This window comes from Rattus rattus, chromosome 7 (genome assembly GCF_011064425.1).
Source record: "Rattus rattus isolate New Zealand chromosome 7, Rrattus_CSIRO_v1, whole genome shotgun sequence".
In the NCBI taxonomy this organism is placed as follows: Eukaryota; Metazoa; Chordata; class Mammalia; order Rodentia; family Muridae; genus Rattus; species Rattus rattus.
In genome coordinates this window covers 84,976,263-84,992,070 of record NC_046160.1, presented here as the reverse complement: position 1 = coordinate 84,992,070, position 15,808 = coordinate 84,976,263, and the positions used below count along the sequence as shown (strand labels likewise).

Sequence of the window (15,808 nt, the reverse complement as noted above, 5' to 3'; positions counted from 1 at the left end):
GAGATGCCTGGAGTTAATAGGCACGACTCAAAGATTCCAGATGCGAACTTTCAGTGGCGATAGTTTTCATCTGAGCCTAATAGGCGGCTCTTAATCTATAGAAATGCTATAGTCGAGCCAGATGGGTGGAGAAAGCTGACTACTGAACCCAAATCACAGACGCTGGCACGCTGAAAGACTACACCTGCCCCCAAGACACGGTTTATTTGCATGTAATGCCAGCCAAATCAATCTCTCCATCTTAATCAAGAGGGAATTACAGGCCTCAGCAGAGAGGCATCGCTCTAGATGATTGCATCGGAGTCCTTTTCAAACGATGTGTACTGAGCTGAAATGTTTAAACAGATATGAGATGATGGGGAAAATGTTAGAAACCAGCTTACGGGTTGTATATGCCAAGAGTAGCAAGTGATTTGAGCTGTCATGTGCCTGCACACATGACTGATGGATGGCAAGTCCCAGTCCCAAGGTCAGGGAAGGAAGAGGGGTGGCATTGTGGATGTGCACAGAATGTTTATAATTCTAAGGTAAAAATGTCTAATTTTTTCTTCCTGCCAAAATACCCCTCTCTCTCTCCCTCTCCCTCTCCCTCTCCCCCTCCCCCTCTTCCCCTCCCCCTATTCCCCTCTCCCCCCTCTCTTCTCTCTCTCTCTCCCCGGACAAGGTCTTGCTGACCTTGGATGTACTGTAGCCAAGAATGAATGGATTTCTAATTCTCACCTCTACCCGCTGAGTGTTGAGATTTTAGGCGTGTGCCACCAAGCCTAATTTACACAATGCCTAGGACTGGACCTAGGGGAATTTGTGTGTACTAGGAAAGTCCTCCACCATGTAGCCTATATCTCAGCCTAACTTTTATGTTGCCTCGAGGGGAAAAAAAAAGCCCCTTTCAATTACCACATTGAAAAACTATAGATTCGTAACTGGCCAAAGAGCCCATGTAGGGAGGGGCACTCTGCCCGCTGGGGACTTGTTCCTGGAGTTCAGACCCCTAGTAGAAGTAAATAGAATTAAGGGGGCAGGAGGAGGTAGTGAGGACAGGTCAAAAGACGTTTATGGGAACCCAACGCTTTATCAGTTCTTTTCACCCACTTGTGTTTGCTCCCTAGTGTGTATCCCAGTATTTGAGGGAAAAGACCTACTTAAACTGAGCAAGACCGAACTGGTGTCTGTGAATGAGGGAACGTGATTTTCCTCATTTCGGTCACAGGCTGCACCAAAGGGTGAGTGCAGCTGAAGGAAGGCTGTCTTAGTGAAGGGCAAGTGCTGTATAAGGAACTGAGATGCAGAGAAGCCTGGGCCTGAGTCACCCCAGCCTCAGCCTAAAAGGGCTTTGTTTATGTGCAGGCGTCTCCTTCCCTCCCTTGCCGAGATAAACGCCCTCTGCAAATCTTGTCGAGTCTCCCTGGCTGCTTCTTTTGGTTATTTCCTGGTACCGTTCAGTAAGTACGAACAGATCTCTTGTTCGGGAATGATCACACAATCTGAATTAATCCATTCTCCCTGGTCAGATGTTTGTCTCGCACATGGCTTACCCATCAAACTGCTTTGAGAAACTACTCAATTCACACGTGAGACCAGTGTCAGTCAGGACCCCTGGAGGACAGGGAGGTCCCAGGTACTCAGAGCAGACGTGGTGGGGAGGAAGTTAGGCCGAGAACCCTCGATCTCTGATCTTAGACACGTCTACGGCATCAAAGCTGAGTCCCACTGCACCCTGAGCTTCTCCCACAGTGAAAAGAAGACAGATGTCCAGGGACCTTGAACATATTTTCCAGGCAGGAATACAGGTAGAGAGTGAAGTCAAGAAGACCTTTCACAAAGTCTTTTGAAAGTTGTACACTGAAAATAAAAAAGCAATTGGAAAGAGGAAAGCTAGAAAGTCAGCCACCAGGGCTGCAGACTCAGGGATACTCCAGAGTGGAGTGACCTATGACTCATGACAATAAAATGTGCCTCCCCTGCCCCATCCCACGAGGGTTTAAGAAGCTAAACAGACAGGCAAAGAATGAAGTTATACATAAGACAACACGTGATGTTTGAGAAAACACACTTTGCAAATGAGGGAGCCAAAAGGCCTGCCCTGGATAAGAAACAGTTGTTACTGTTTGTTCAATATGTGATAAACTTAGAGGTTAGGGTTTTACTGCTGCAAACAGACACCATGACCAAGGCAACTCTTAGAAAGGACAACATTTAATTGGTGCTGGTTTATAGGTTCAGAGGTTCAGTCCATTATCATCAAGGCAGGAGCATGGCAGCATCCATGCAGTCATGGTGCAGGAGGAGCTGAGTTCTACATCTTCATCTGAAGGCTGCCAGCAGAATACTGGCTTCCAGGCAGCTAGGATGAGGGTCTTAAAGTCCACGGCCACAGTGACACACCTGCTCCAACAGGGCCACACCTTCTGATGGGGCCACTTCCTGGGCTGAGCATATAGCAACCATCACAGAGGGCATCAGGGTTACATTAAGCCCCTTCCTTCCTCCCTCCAAGAGCTGACAGCTAGCATCTGCTTGTTCAAGGCTCTAGGAGTTATGAAGCTTTGTGTCCTAGGCCAATGAGATGGGGAGTCTAGGAAGAGTGCAACTTACAGCCTATGGGAGAAGAGGACAGAAATTAAAAACAAAACAAAAAAATAAATCTTGCACCAAATCATTGCATTCATTTTTGTGTTTGTAGTTTTGATACCTGCCCCTTTCTGAGGTATGCGCTGCTTTGAGGGCTGGACAGCTCAGCAGTCGACACACACACACACACACACACACACACACACACACACACACACACACCCGTGCTTCTCCAGAGGACCTGAGCATGAGTCCCAGCACCCACGTGGCTGTTTACAACCCTCTGTAACTGTAGTCCCAGGGACCCAGCAGCACCTCCGGCCTCTACAGGTACTGCATGCATGCTGTGCACACCCATACGTGCAGGCAGAACCGCCTATAGACACAAAATAAAAATAAAGCTCGCTGGGATTCCTACATTCTCACAAGTCTCTTGAATTTGTCCCTATCTTCCAACACCGGTGTAAAAACCCCAACCCTTCATCTAACTCTTCAGTGAAGCAGTTCAGTCGAGCTAACAAATTCTCTCTGTTCCTGCCCACATCCTTCCTAGGAAGTGTACCCTTGCTTGACGAATTGTCTGTTTCTGCTGCAACTGTGTGTCTCTGTCTAGTGGGACCCAAGAGCCTGGAACCCTTGCTAGCACCTTCCAGGTGCACAATCATCCTTGGCAAAGAGCGGCTGTCCAAACACAGGATGCCCTCCACCAAGCATCTCACACAAACACAGCCTCAGCCCACTGCATTGAAAAAGAGTAAAATGAAGTGAGGGGCCCTCACACACCCATGGGTGTCTTCCATTCCGCCCCCCATTTTTTTATTCCTTCATAGAAGAATACCATTGCAGTGTTGCCACTGAATTCTCCCCCTTAACAGGGTCTCATGTCCGCAGCTAGTGTTCATTGGCCTTGTCCTCTGCGGAATCACCCCTCCACACTTTCACCCCCTACCTCCTCCTCCACCGCTACCATCATATGATCACCAGACACTGGCAATTATACATCTTGTCTGCCTGGGCTTGCCTATTTCTCCCAGTGTTTCTGCTCACCAGTGGCCCATTCGATTAACTACTGGAAGGACCACAGAGTAGGACTCCCTTCCTCTGGCTGCTAGTTTCAGCTGAAACTACTCAGGCAATGGATAGATGAGAGGGTGGATGGGCAGAGCACAGTCCCCAGAACCAAATCTCTCCAGTGATGCATTAGTCCACTTATGTTGCTATAATAAAATGCCACAGACTGGGAAACTTCAACATCAGAAAGTTATTTCTGTTTCTTTAAGTTATTCTGTTTCTGAAGGCTGGAAATCCACCCTGAAGCTGTTGAGAGATGTTTGCTTTATCCAATAGCCTCAACGTACAAATGCCTGCCTTCTTTCTGTGTCCTTGAGTAGAAACCTTTCCACCTAGGTGCACCTGCCTGGAGTTTCTCTCCATGTCCTAATTAGTCTTCTTTTAAAGACAATGATCATTCTAGATTAGGGTCTAAATGACCTCCTAATGTCTCCATCTCTGAGTTGACTTGTGCTGTGAGGGTCAGGGGTCAGATGACTTTTGAGGGCAAACGGCTCAGCCCACAATACTGCTTGGCCAATAAAAGTATCAGGTTCCAGGCCCAAGTTTTAGGAAACAGAAGTTCTACTTCCTGTCCCCATAATCCTTGCCCTTAAAATCCAACAGCGTTGCTGTCGGGTCAGCTGACTGCATGAAGAGGTCACACGCTGTTCCAGCTGACTGTCCCTGCCACAGTCCGTCAAGCACCTCGGGTGAGAAGCTCTCAAGATGTCTCCCATCCTAGCCACCCTCTGAAGACAACCATGTAACAAGCCCTGAGTAAGAATCTTCAGGCCGTGTGAAGACAATTCCCAGAACTCTGAGAAATAATAAAAGAAGAGTTGTCTCTTAAGCCACTGGCTTTAAGGATGATTTCCAATGGAAATTAATAAATGGGAGAGGCATTTCTGCAAGAAATCCAACTGTATCGTCGAAAATTAATACAACTGCAAATAAGAAACAAAACTCTTCCAGCAAAAACCACACTTGTGTAGGCAGCTAATCTCTAAGTTTTGTATGCTCTACCAATTTCCAAACCCTCAGAATGCCCTGATAGCACCCTGTTCTTTCATGGGTTTGGCAAATGCATCCTTCACTCCACGGGTCCCAGCTCCTAGTCAGAACAAGAAAAAAGCTGTTGAATTTTCTTAAACAAAAAAAATCAAAAAATAATCATACCAAGAATCGCTTCCTGTTTTTCTTTATTCCCTTGAATTTTTTTCCCTGGTGATAATTTATTATCTGTTAGTAGCACACAGGCCAAATATTAATCATTCAAAACAATGTCTCTACAGAAGTGGGGAGTGATACGGGCCCTCGGTGAGGGACTGTGTGCATTTAGTGATCACTACTCTTTAGGTTTTTAATCCTCTTCATTCAATTTGCCATTCAGTTTGTTTCTGCAGACGCTCTGTCTCCTTCGAATGGTGGTCAATCTCCTCTTCACGGTGTTTCTTCAGGGCAGCCAGCTGTTCTCTGCCTTCTCTCGGAAGTACCGATCCTCTTCAGCCTTCTCTCCTTTTCCGAAGGCCCCACCAGCTTCTCGGATGGAGCCAGCGCCAGTATCCATGCTCTCCGCCGAGTCCGAGACTCATTGTTTGCAGCCTGGGGTTTACAGGACCCTCATACCCCAGACACGGGGCCGAGCCAGAGCTGCCCACGCTGAGCCTGCCATTATCTTCGGTGCTGCTCCTATTCCCTTGAATTTTTACCTTTAATACCTTTAATTAAGACAAACACATCATGCTCACACACACACTCACACACACACAACACACACACTCTCTCTCACACACACACACTCACACACACACACACACTCACACACACACAACATACTCACACACTCTCTCACACACACACACAGACATAACACTCACACACTCTCACACACACTCACACACACACAACATACACACTCACACACACACACACACACACACACACAACATACTCACACACTCACACACACACAGACATAACATACACACACACACACACACACACACACTCACACATACAGACACACACACCCCTCACACACACACACACAACACACACACACACACACACACTCTCACACACAAAACTCACACACACACACACTTTCTCACACACAAACACACACACACACTTGCACACAAACTCTCTCTCACACACACACTCTCTCACTCTCTCTCTCTCTCTCTCTCTCACACACACACACACACACACACACACACACACACACACACAACATACTCACACACACACACACACTCACACACACACACAACATACTCACACACTCTCACACACACACAGACATAACATACTCACACACTCTCACACACACAACATACACACTCACACACACTCTCACACACACACACTCACACACACACACACACACTCACACACACTCTCACACACACACACACACACACACACACACACACACACACACACACACACACACACACACACACACACACACACACACACACACACACACACCACACACACACACACCCACACACACACACACACACACACACACACACACACACACACACACACACACACACACACACACACACACACACACACACACACACACACACACACACACACACACACACACACACACACACACACACACACACACACACACACACACACACACACACACACACACACACACACACACTCACACACACACACACACACACACACAGACACACACACACTCACACACACACACACACACTCACACACACACACACACACACACACACACACACACACACACACACACACACACACACACACACACACACACACACCTCACACACACACACACACACACACACACACACTCACACACACACACCACCCACACACACACACACACACACACACACACACACAACATATCACACACTCTCTCACACACACACACAGACATAACTTTTTCACACACACACACCCCCACACACACACACACGCACACACACACCCACACACACACATTCACATACACACTCTCTCACACACACAGACACACCTACACTCACACACACACACACACTCACACCCCACACACACACACACACACACACACAACATACTCACACACCTCACACACACACAGACATAACATACCCACACACTCCCACACACACAACATACACACACACACACACACAGACACAAACACACACTCCCACACACACATATCCACCCATCACCCCTCACCCCCTCACATATGCCACACACAATCACATGCACACACACTCAACACACGTTCTCACACACACATGCATATATACACTCACACATACCACACACTCACACACACACAGACATAACACACACACACTCACACACACCACACACACACAACATACACACTCACACACACACACAGACACAACATACTCACACACTCACACACACACACTCTCTCTCACACACACACTTTTTTCTCTCTCTCACACACACTCTTTCACACACACACACTCCACACACACACAGACACACACACTCACACACACGCACACACACACACAGACACACACACACACAAACACACACACACACAGACACACACACACAGACACACACAAACACACACAGACACACACACACACTCACACACACACACACTCACACACACAGACACACACACACTCACACACACACACAGTGGTGGGTGGGTTGGAGGAAGAGAGGGGAGGAAAGAGAGGGAGAAGGAAAGAGAATAAATTAATTTTTAAATATTTTTTAAATATGGTAAGTCAAAATGCAAGACTACGTCTTGTCTACCCACCATCACAGTTTACTGACACAGTTCCTTGGAGCACTTCGCTAGGGAGAAACTGTGGCCTGCTGCATCTGGGTTGTGCCATTCACTGCTAGTCCAGAAAAAGGCAAAATTCAAAGTTAATTATCTTCTGTGCAAATATATTAACATGATCATAGGTCAGAAGAGAAAGCCCCATGCCGTAGCTCAGTAGCCACATGCTTGCCTGACATCTGAAAAGCTCTGGCTTCAATGCCCAGTGCCGAAAGGAAAAGCTCAGCCAAACATCCGAGATGACTGCTTTGTTCTCACGCTCCCACTGGTGGGGAGGATTTTCAGTGACCTCCCTCCTGTTTCTTCCTTTTCCTCTCCCTTCGTCTTCTTTCTGACAATCCTGCTGTTTATTCTTTTCTCTCCAGTGACTTTCAGTATTTCCAGGAAGAAGGCTAACCCTTAATAGCTCACTAGGCCCTGTACCTAGCTGGCTCTGCTCTGTAAGTACAGAGAAGCACATAGCATACTGTCACTGAGTCCCTTAGAGCTTTATAGTCAAGGAGCGTGTGTGTGTGTGTGTGTGTGTGTGTGTGTGTGTGTGTGTGCGTGTATTCTGCATGTATATATTCTGTACATATAGAATATATAAATATATATAATATGTTAAATATATCTAACTAAAACTGTAGTTAAACCTATCTTAAACATTTGCCCTAATCTAGTCTCACAGATACTCTAGTTTTTCCCTTCAAAACATTAACAGGGCCAGTAACACGCCTTGATGTAAAAGCACTTGTTACCAAGCCTGAGCATCTGAGCTGGATCCCAAGAGTTCCCAAGGTAGAAGAAGAGCATTAGAAAGTGGTTCTTTACATCTCCACATGCTCACCCACTGTGGCATGTGTGAGGCAAACACCCACACATACCCACATGCACACACATATTAAATAAATAGTTTTAAATCAGTTAATCTTTTTATATTCTGGCTAAGAATCTTTGTAAGTTCCATCATCTTCGTCAGAGATCCCCAATACTGGGATGTGGGAATCAGGAGATCAGGAAGTCAAGGTCTTCCTTGGGTCTGGAGGATGGCTCAGTGGGTAACAGTGCTTGTTAATGCAACTATAAGGACTTTGAGTTCAAATCTCCAGTATATGTGTTTTTCAAAAAATGGATATGGCTGCCTACACCTATAATTCCCACATTGGGAGGAGCAAGGGCTGGAAACAGATGGCTTCTGGGAACTGGCTGGCTAGACAGTCTAACTAAAATGGAGAGCTTTGGGTTCAACAAAAGATCCTGTAACAGGGAAATAAGCAGAGAGCACTAAAGAAAGACACTTGACTCCCATCTCTGACCTGTGCATGTACACACACGGGCTGTCCTACTTACTTTTCTATGGCTGGGATGATTCACTATAACTAAGGCAACTTATAAAAGGAAGCATCTAATCAGGGGCTTGCCTACAGTTTCAGAGGTTAGTCCATGACCATCGTGGCAGGGAGCACGGCAGCAGGCAGGCAGGCATAGTGCTGGAACAGCAGCTGCAGCTCACATATCTGCAAGTTGGAGGCAGAGACACTGAACCTGCCATGGGCTTTTGAAACCTCAAAGCCCACCTTCAGTGGCATACTTCCTCCAATAAGACCACACCCTTTAATCCTTCCCACAACAGTTCCACCAACTAGAGATCAAATGCCATTCTCATTCAAACCACCACACAAGCATGTACTTAAATACTCGTGTGCATGAAACAAGACAGAAAGATAGTCATCCTTAGCTATACAGCAAGAATTAAATCAGCCTGGGCTAGAGAAGACCCTGCCTCAAAAACAAAACACTAAACTGTAACCAACCCATCTGGCAGGAATGAGTATATTATAAAGAGACACTTGTGCTCCCCCACACCATCCCACCCCACCGTACCCTACCCCATCCCCATTGGCTGCCTGAGTGCTGGAAGAATGGACCCTAAGAAATAAGTATTTCCCCTGGGATCTCCTGCTGGGAAGGGAGAGGGCAGTCGCTCTGGGCATCAGGAGAGGAACTTGATTGGCAGGTAAACATACCTTGCTGGCTGTTTGGTCAAGCATATCTCTTGATTTCTATCTAAACCCTGTTCTCCATTTGGACCCAGAACACAGGCTTGGGTGGAGTCTCTGGATCTCTTTTCCTTCTTTCCAACATGGCTGCATTGAATAAATGTCCTTTCTGATTTTCACTACTAATGTTGGTCCTGTAATGGGCTTACTGAGGGCAGGTGGTTGAACCTGGCTCGTTGAGGCTTGGGCTGCAACCTCTAAAGCTGGAAACTAAATGCAAACGAAAATAGTACCCTATGGATTGGAATTCAAAGGCATCTGAGGTGTGCTCTACTCCCAACCCCACATTCTGTCAGTCTCCTCCCCTATAACACCCAGACTGCACCCTTGGCAACAAGGAAACATCCCTTTACTGTCCAGAATACCAAAACTCCTCTCCTACCTCTGAGGTTTTCACCCACACCCATACATCGCAGTTTGGCCCACATGGGCCCCTTGTGTGCTCTCAAGAAGCCAAACATGACCCAGGGCTCCAACTGTATGTGTAGCAGAGAATAGCCTTGTTGGGGCTCCAGTGGAAGGGGAAGCTTGGAACCCAGTGCAGGGGAATATGGGGGAGCAGTAAGGGGGTTGTATGAGAGGAATACCCATATGGGGGAGGGGTGGGGATGGGGGCTTATGGACAGGAAACTGGGAAAGGGAATAAAATTTGAAATGTAAGTAAAGAAATATATCTAATAAAAATTTAAAAAAAAAAAAGAAGCCAAACATTTCCTTTCCTCGGTTTTGGAAATAAACTCCGCCTTCACCAGACAATACAGAGTTCTACAAATGCTGAAGCTGTCCCTGGTGTTACTATCTCGCTACGAGTAGGTTCCATGTCTCCTGAAATACTGTGGTCTTTTAAAGGTAAGAGTCATATTTTGTGTAACTTTGTCAGCAGAGGCTGGCACGATGCTCAACGCTAAGTGCTTGAGAGATGTCTTCCAGTCACTCTTTGATTGCATGTGTGTAAACTGTTTGCTTTGCTTATTGATTAGACAAGATCCAAATGACAGTTGAGCACTTTACTCTGGTGACCTTGGTTTTCCTCTGACCCTCTGACAACATATAAGACTCAGCGGGGTTTACTGGCCACTCAGCCATTAAATACTTGGCCAGCACGCACAGCCTGTGAAGGCCACCTGAAGCTCTGAGAGGTCCTATTTATTAAACAAATCGTGTTTGTCTCTAAAGGCTGACACTTGATAGCCCTGGGAAGGTACCAAAACAGTTTCTAGGGAAGGAGGAAAAGCCACTGAAAAGAGAGAGAAAATGTTATTTTGTTTTCCATATCCCCTGGAGACCTAAAATCAGCGTCCCCGGTGAAACATCTTGGGATTAGCTGTTCAACATGTGTGACCACAGATGTAAAAACCACTGAACTGAGAAGTATCTTGGGAACATATGACAAGGCATTCAGCGGGCTCACCTCTCAGGCACGGGATGGCAGCAAGAGAATTCTAAAGACCCCGAGTGGAGCGGAAGGGAGAGGTGAGCAAGCGGTCAGCAAGCAGAACCGTATCATCAAATCTATTTTGTGTTTACTAATAAGTGTAAGGATTTGCGGTAGATTTTACACAGAGCTTAATAATATTACTAAATTGGGGGGGGACCACAAATTGGCAAGTTGAAGCAATGCTTTTTTTTTTTCATCATTTCTCCAACAGCTGAATATTTTAACATTTTAACATAGTGTGCAACCCTACACACACGGACAACACATTATACCTTTTACTTACATGCTATGGGCCTGTGTGGTTGCCTTTGAAGACTCATTTTATAGATAACTGAGATGGAAGTGGGTAAGGTAGCTGACTCTCCATCACAAAGATCCCATGTAAGTAATTAATTAATCAAACACGACGGCATCCACCTTTAATATCAGCACTCAGGAGACTAAGGCAGGGATATCTCTCTGAGTTCACAGCCAGACTGATTTACCTGTCAGGGTCCAGAACAGCCAGAGCCAGAGAGAGGCCTTGTCTATAAATTATATATATATAATTTATATATTATATATAATACATATATATCACAAATAAATAAAAACTAAATAAGGAGGAAACCAGTTGAATCAGGGACTCAGTAGTTTGAGAATAAGAAAGAGGAGGACAAGAATGTTCTGTGCCTTCACATGCTGCACGTCAAATGAGTCAGGATTCAAACTGTGTCAGGGGCTCACTTCACCCACTCTCTCCCACTTCACCCACTCTCTCCCACTTCACCCACTCTCTTGTTATCTGCTCCACCCCATTATTGGACACTGAATCTATCAAACACAGCTTTTATGTACTCTTCACTGCGCATCTATTAGGTGATGCGTATTTTTCATGGCTCTGAGGTTACAAAAGAATAAAATGATCGATCTTGTTGTCAAGAAGATTCCATTTACCTTGAGAGGCAACTGGGAAAAATAAATCCAGGCATGGTGGTGTGTCTGTGGGCCCATCACTTTAGAGGCTAAGGCTGGAGGATTAGAAGTTTGAGACCAGCCTGGGATACACAGAAAAGACGATCTCCAAAAAGCTAACACCGACACACACAGACACAGACACACACAGACACAGACACACACAGACACACACAGACACACACACACACACACACACACACACACCAATTAGAACTAATAACAAAGTTTCAAAATATAACACCAACTTGCAAAGATCATTTGTATTTTTAAACTGTATGGTGAGCGAGCTGCAAATGAAGTCAGCAAACATATTCCACTTATAATTCTACCTAAAAGAATGATCTTTAGAATAAAGCATTTGGTTTTTCATCTAGCAGTGCCCTTCCAGTGAAGATATGACTACTGAACACCTCTACTGAGAAATGGACAAAGGCGCCGTGAAGCCATCAGGTCCAGCTCTCGCCACGCCATCTGTCTCCCTGGAGACTCCAGGATCTCCAGCCAAAGCCTGGCTTCTGTGAGCCCTTTGTTTCTCACTCCCCCAACCGGGCCAACCCCAGACCCTGCCTCAGCTCTTGCCTCTGCCCACTTCCTCCCTCTCCTTTACAAAGGTTAAGAACCTTTCATCTCAGAGTTAGGAAGAGGGTTAGGAATATGCTCAAAATACACTGGATAAAATTCTCAAAGAATAAACACAAACTTTTTTAAACAGGGCCTTGCATTTCTTCCTGTTGACCTATAACCTTTTGTTCTCTGACCCATTACCTACAGTCTCCTGACCATAGCTTCAGATGTAAATTAAATATATCCCATATATTTAGTACCATTTATTTAGTACTAAAGTCTAGCCATTCATTAGAGAAGAATCAAGACTAATAGCCATCAAGTCTTTTCAGATCTGCTGCCCCAGGCCCTCACACTTGCCCTTCTTCCTAACTTAGATGCTTCTGCCTATTCCTTTACTTAATTAATCCCTATTCATCCTTCAAGGTCCAGCTCACGCATCCCTCCCTCTGGCAAGCCCTTGCTTATTGGCTCCAATCGTGTATTTTGCATCCACTCACTGAACCCATCATATACAATGACCAGTATGTAGTTATGTGTGTGGCCTCTGTCTCTCCTTCACAAGGAGCAAGTTCCTGAGCCAAGGCCTTGCTGTCTGCACTGTTTTCCATATCAACATAGTTGGACACGCTAGTGCTTGTAGAAGTTACAAAGGAAGAAAAGAAACGATGGATGAATACATGGTGAGTTTTCAGAACCAATTAGTAAGGCAAAGAAAGACTCTACACTGGGAAGCCCAGGGACTAAGGAACACTGAAGGGGTTGGCTTCCACTTAGAAGAGAGACAGTTCTTCTCTGAGGATGACATCTTCAGCCATCGACAGCTGTGTGACTGGTAACCAGAGTATGCCACATAATTTGCTCATGCGTTATTTGTCTAATCCTAGCTGGTCTCTGGTTCAAGTCTCTCAGACACAAGGGTGTCTAACCTCCAACAATATTATTGAAGACCCAATGGAGTAAAGCTTAGCAGCCGGTGGCCAGTAAGAACCTGAAACTTAATGCAAGCCAAGACTACTCTTCAAAACAGTTGTAAGATATGAGCTAAAGGTTCCAAACACCTTGAGGACAGGGCCAGTATGCTCTGATCCAGCGGATTCGGCAGTGCCCACAGAGGACCTAGTGATTCCTTGGAGATAAAACAGATCTGTGGTCACAGAATGCTGCCTACCCAAGCTCTTGCCTCTTTGCTCTGTGTCTTGAAATCTCTCAGACCCTTCAGGGCTCTGAACACAGCTCCAATACAGCAGAATGTCATCAGAGGACGTAGATCAGGTCGAGGGATCTTTTCTTTTTCCTTAAGTAGCATTGTACCCGTCCATATTGGGGGTACTATGTGGCACACGTACACAGCATGCGAAGAACCAAATCAGAAATTAGCATTCATTGTTTCTTACACTGGGAGCATCCAAACCGTCTGTTCATTTCCAAACAGAAACAGTGTGATGAGTTAGCATTGGCTGCAGCCCCGCCCCCACTGTGGTGTAGAACTAGTACAGTAGAGTTTAGTCCTCCCATCTGTTTAGTCCTCGCTCCACCTCACCCAGCAGCCTCTGAGAGGAACTTGGCCTGCATGAATCATTGCACAAAGCTGAAGGATGCTTCCAGTTCCCATAAGAACCACAGGGGCTGAGCTGGGAGTCGCCCCTCAGGGCCAAGCTGTCCACTCCCTGTCTCCCTGTACTTAAGGTTGGTGGAGAGGTTCTTGCCAAACCAGCTAGTACACTTGGAATGCAAGGAGGGGCTTTTTGTTTGGTTGAATTGGTTTTTTGTTTTGTTTTGGTTTTTTTTTGTTTTTGTTTTTGTTTTTTTTTTTTTGTTTTTCATTTTCTTACATAGCTACACTCCCACCAGGAAGAATCCAGCCCTGCTGGGCCAGTGAGGTGAGCGGCCTTTCTAAGCTGTGTAAAGATGTGGGTAAAGATGTGGAAATTTGGCTGAGCAGATCCATGAGAAAAGAATGATGCCTGAACCTGAGAAACTATCTCAAAAGTTAGGGTGGGGAATCAAGATGCCCATTCCTGTCGACCACAGCTCATAGCTGTTCAAGGCATGGTTGCCCCTCCTTCTCCACAACACTGAAGTCCTAGGTTTTCCTCTCCTTCTCCACTAAAGACTGAAATCCTAGGTTTTTCCCTCCTTCTCCACTAAAGACTGAAGTCCTAGGTTTTCCCCTCCCGGTGACTTTCTCTTCTGTTAACATAGTCACTTGCAATAGAATGAACCCAAAAAGGTTGTATGAGGACCAGTCCCAGCGTCTCTCCCAGATCATAATTATTTGCTCACACACAAGGAAGGACACCCATGAAAGACTTCTTCTAAAAGACAAGAAAAACAGGCTTCAAAGTCACTCCCTGCCTTTGCCCGACTTTGCCCAAAGTCACTCCCGAGGCAGCTGGCAGCTTCCTCTTCATAATGGAAGAAGGCAAAACAGGAATATAAAAAACATAACCTCTTGCCTGAAACCCCTCTGAACGAACGGCCCCGTGGAGCCACGGCTATGATGGACACATCAAGTGTCAGCGGCGGCGCCATTCCTTACGATATTCTGCTTGAACGCTATTCAAGATCCCCAGCAATGTTTACAAGAGTTTCGTGGTCCCTGTCTCTAAGGCCACGTTTGCCGGTGCTCTCCAACAGTTCTTTGTAGTAGCTCGCAGCTCAGAAGTGACCATGGACTCACCACTGCTGTGCTTCCCGATTGTAACTGACAGGAAGGATCAACACCAGCCCCATTTTTCCCCATTCTGTGAATCATTTCACCGAAAGAAAATTTTCTGCCCTTTCAATCTGCCTTTTCAATCTCAAGGGATTTTATCCCTCTGGAGCTTCTGGGAAGTGTTATAAGGGTGCACAACTTGAAGAAGCGAAGATGGTATGCTTGCCTTTCTACCACACGCTCAGTCTTTAGAACTTCAGAATAAATGGTCCCCTTTGACCGGAAAATTCTTATCCCCACTGGCAATTTTGCAAGTGCAAAAGGCTAGAAGAGAAAGTGAAGGCACACAGCTAGCACTGCTGTCTGTCCTCTTAATTGTCCTCCCTCAGTCTACACGCTCCCCTTGGGCCACATCCGTGATGAAGCCTCTGGTAGGAAACCTGCCTTTAGGCTGATTTCCCAGGGAGGGACTCCCTGCATTCCTCAGTTGCTTTCAGTACAAAGCTGAAAACACCTCCTGCCACCATTCTGCCTCTCACACAATCACATAGTGCCCCCGGGTCTTTTCCATTGTGTCAGAGAGAAGCTAAGTGGAAAGTGAGAGTAACATCAAAAAACATTTTGTACCAGTAGTGGTGGTGGTTGATTCTTCAAGGAATTGGTTATTGCTCGTAAAATACAATTATGGC

At 46.0% G+C, this 15,808-nt stretch overlaps 1 pseudogene; it reads right to left on the bottom strand.

Annotated features, from left to right (window-relative positions):
• Nucleotides 1-4,994: 4,994 nt before the first annotated feature.
• LOC116906122 lies at nucleotides 4,995-14,995 on the bottom strand (annotated as a pseudogene).
• Between the last annotated feature and the right edge of the window lie 813 nt (nucleotides 14,996-15,808).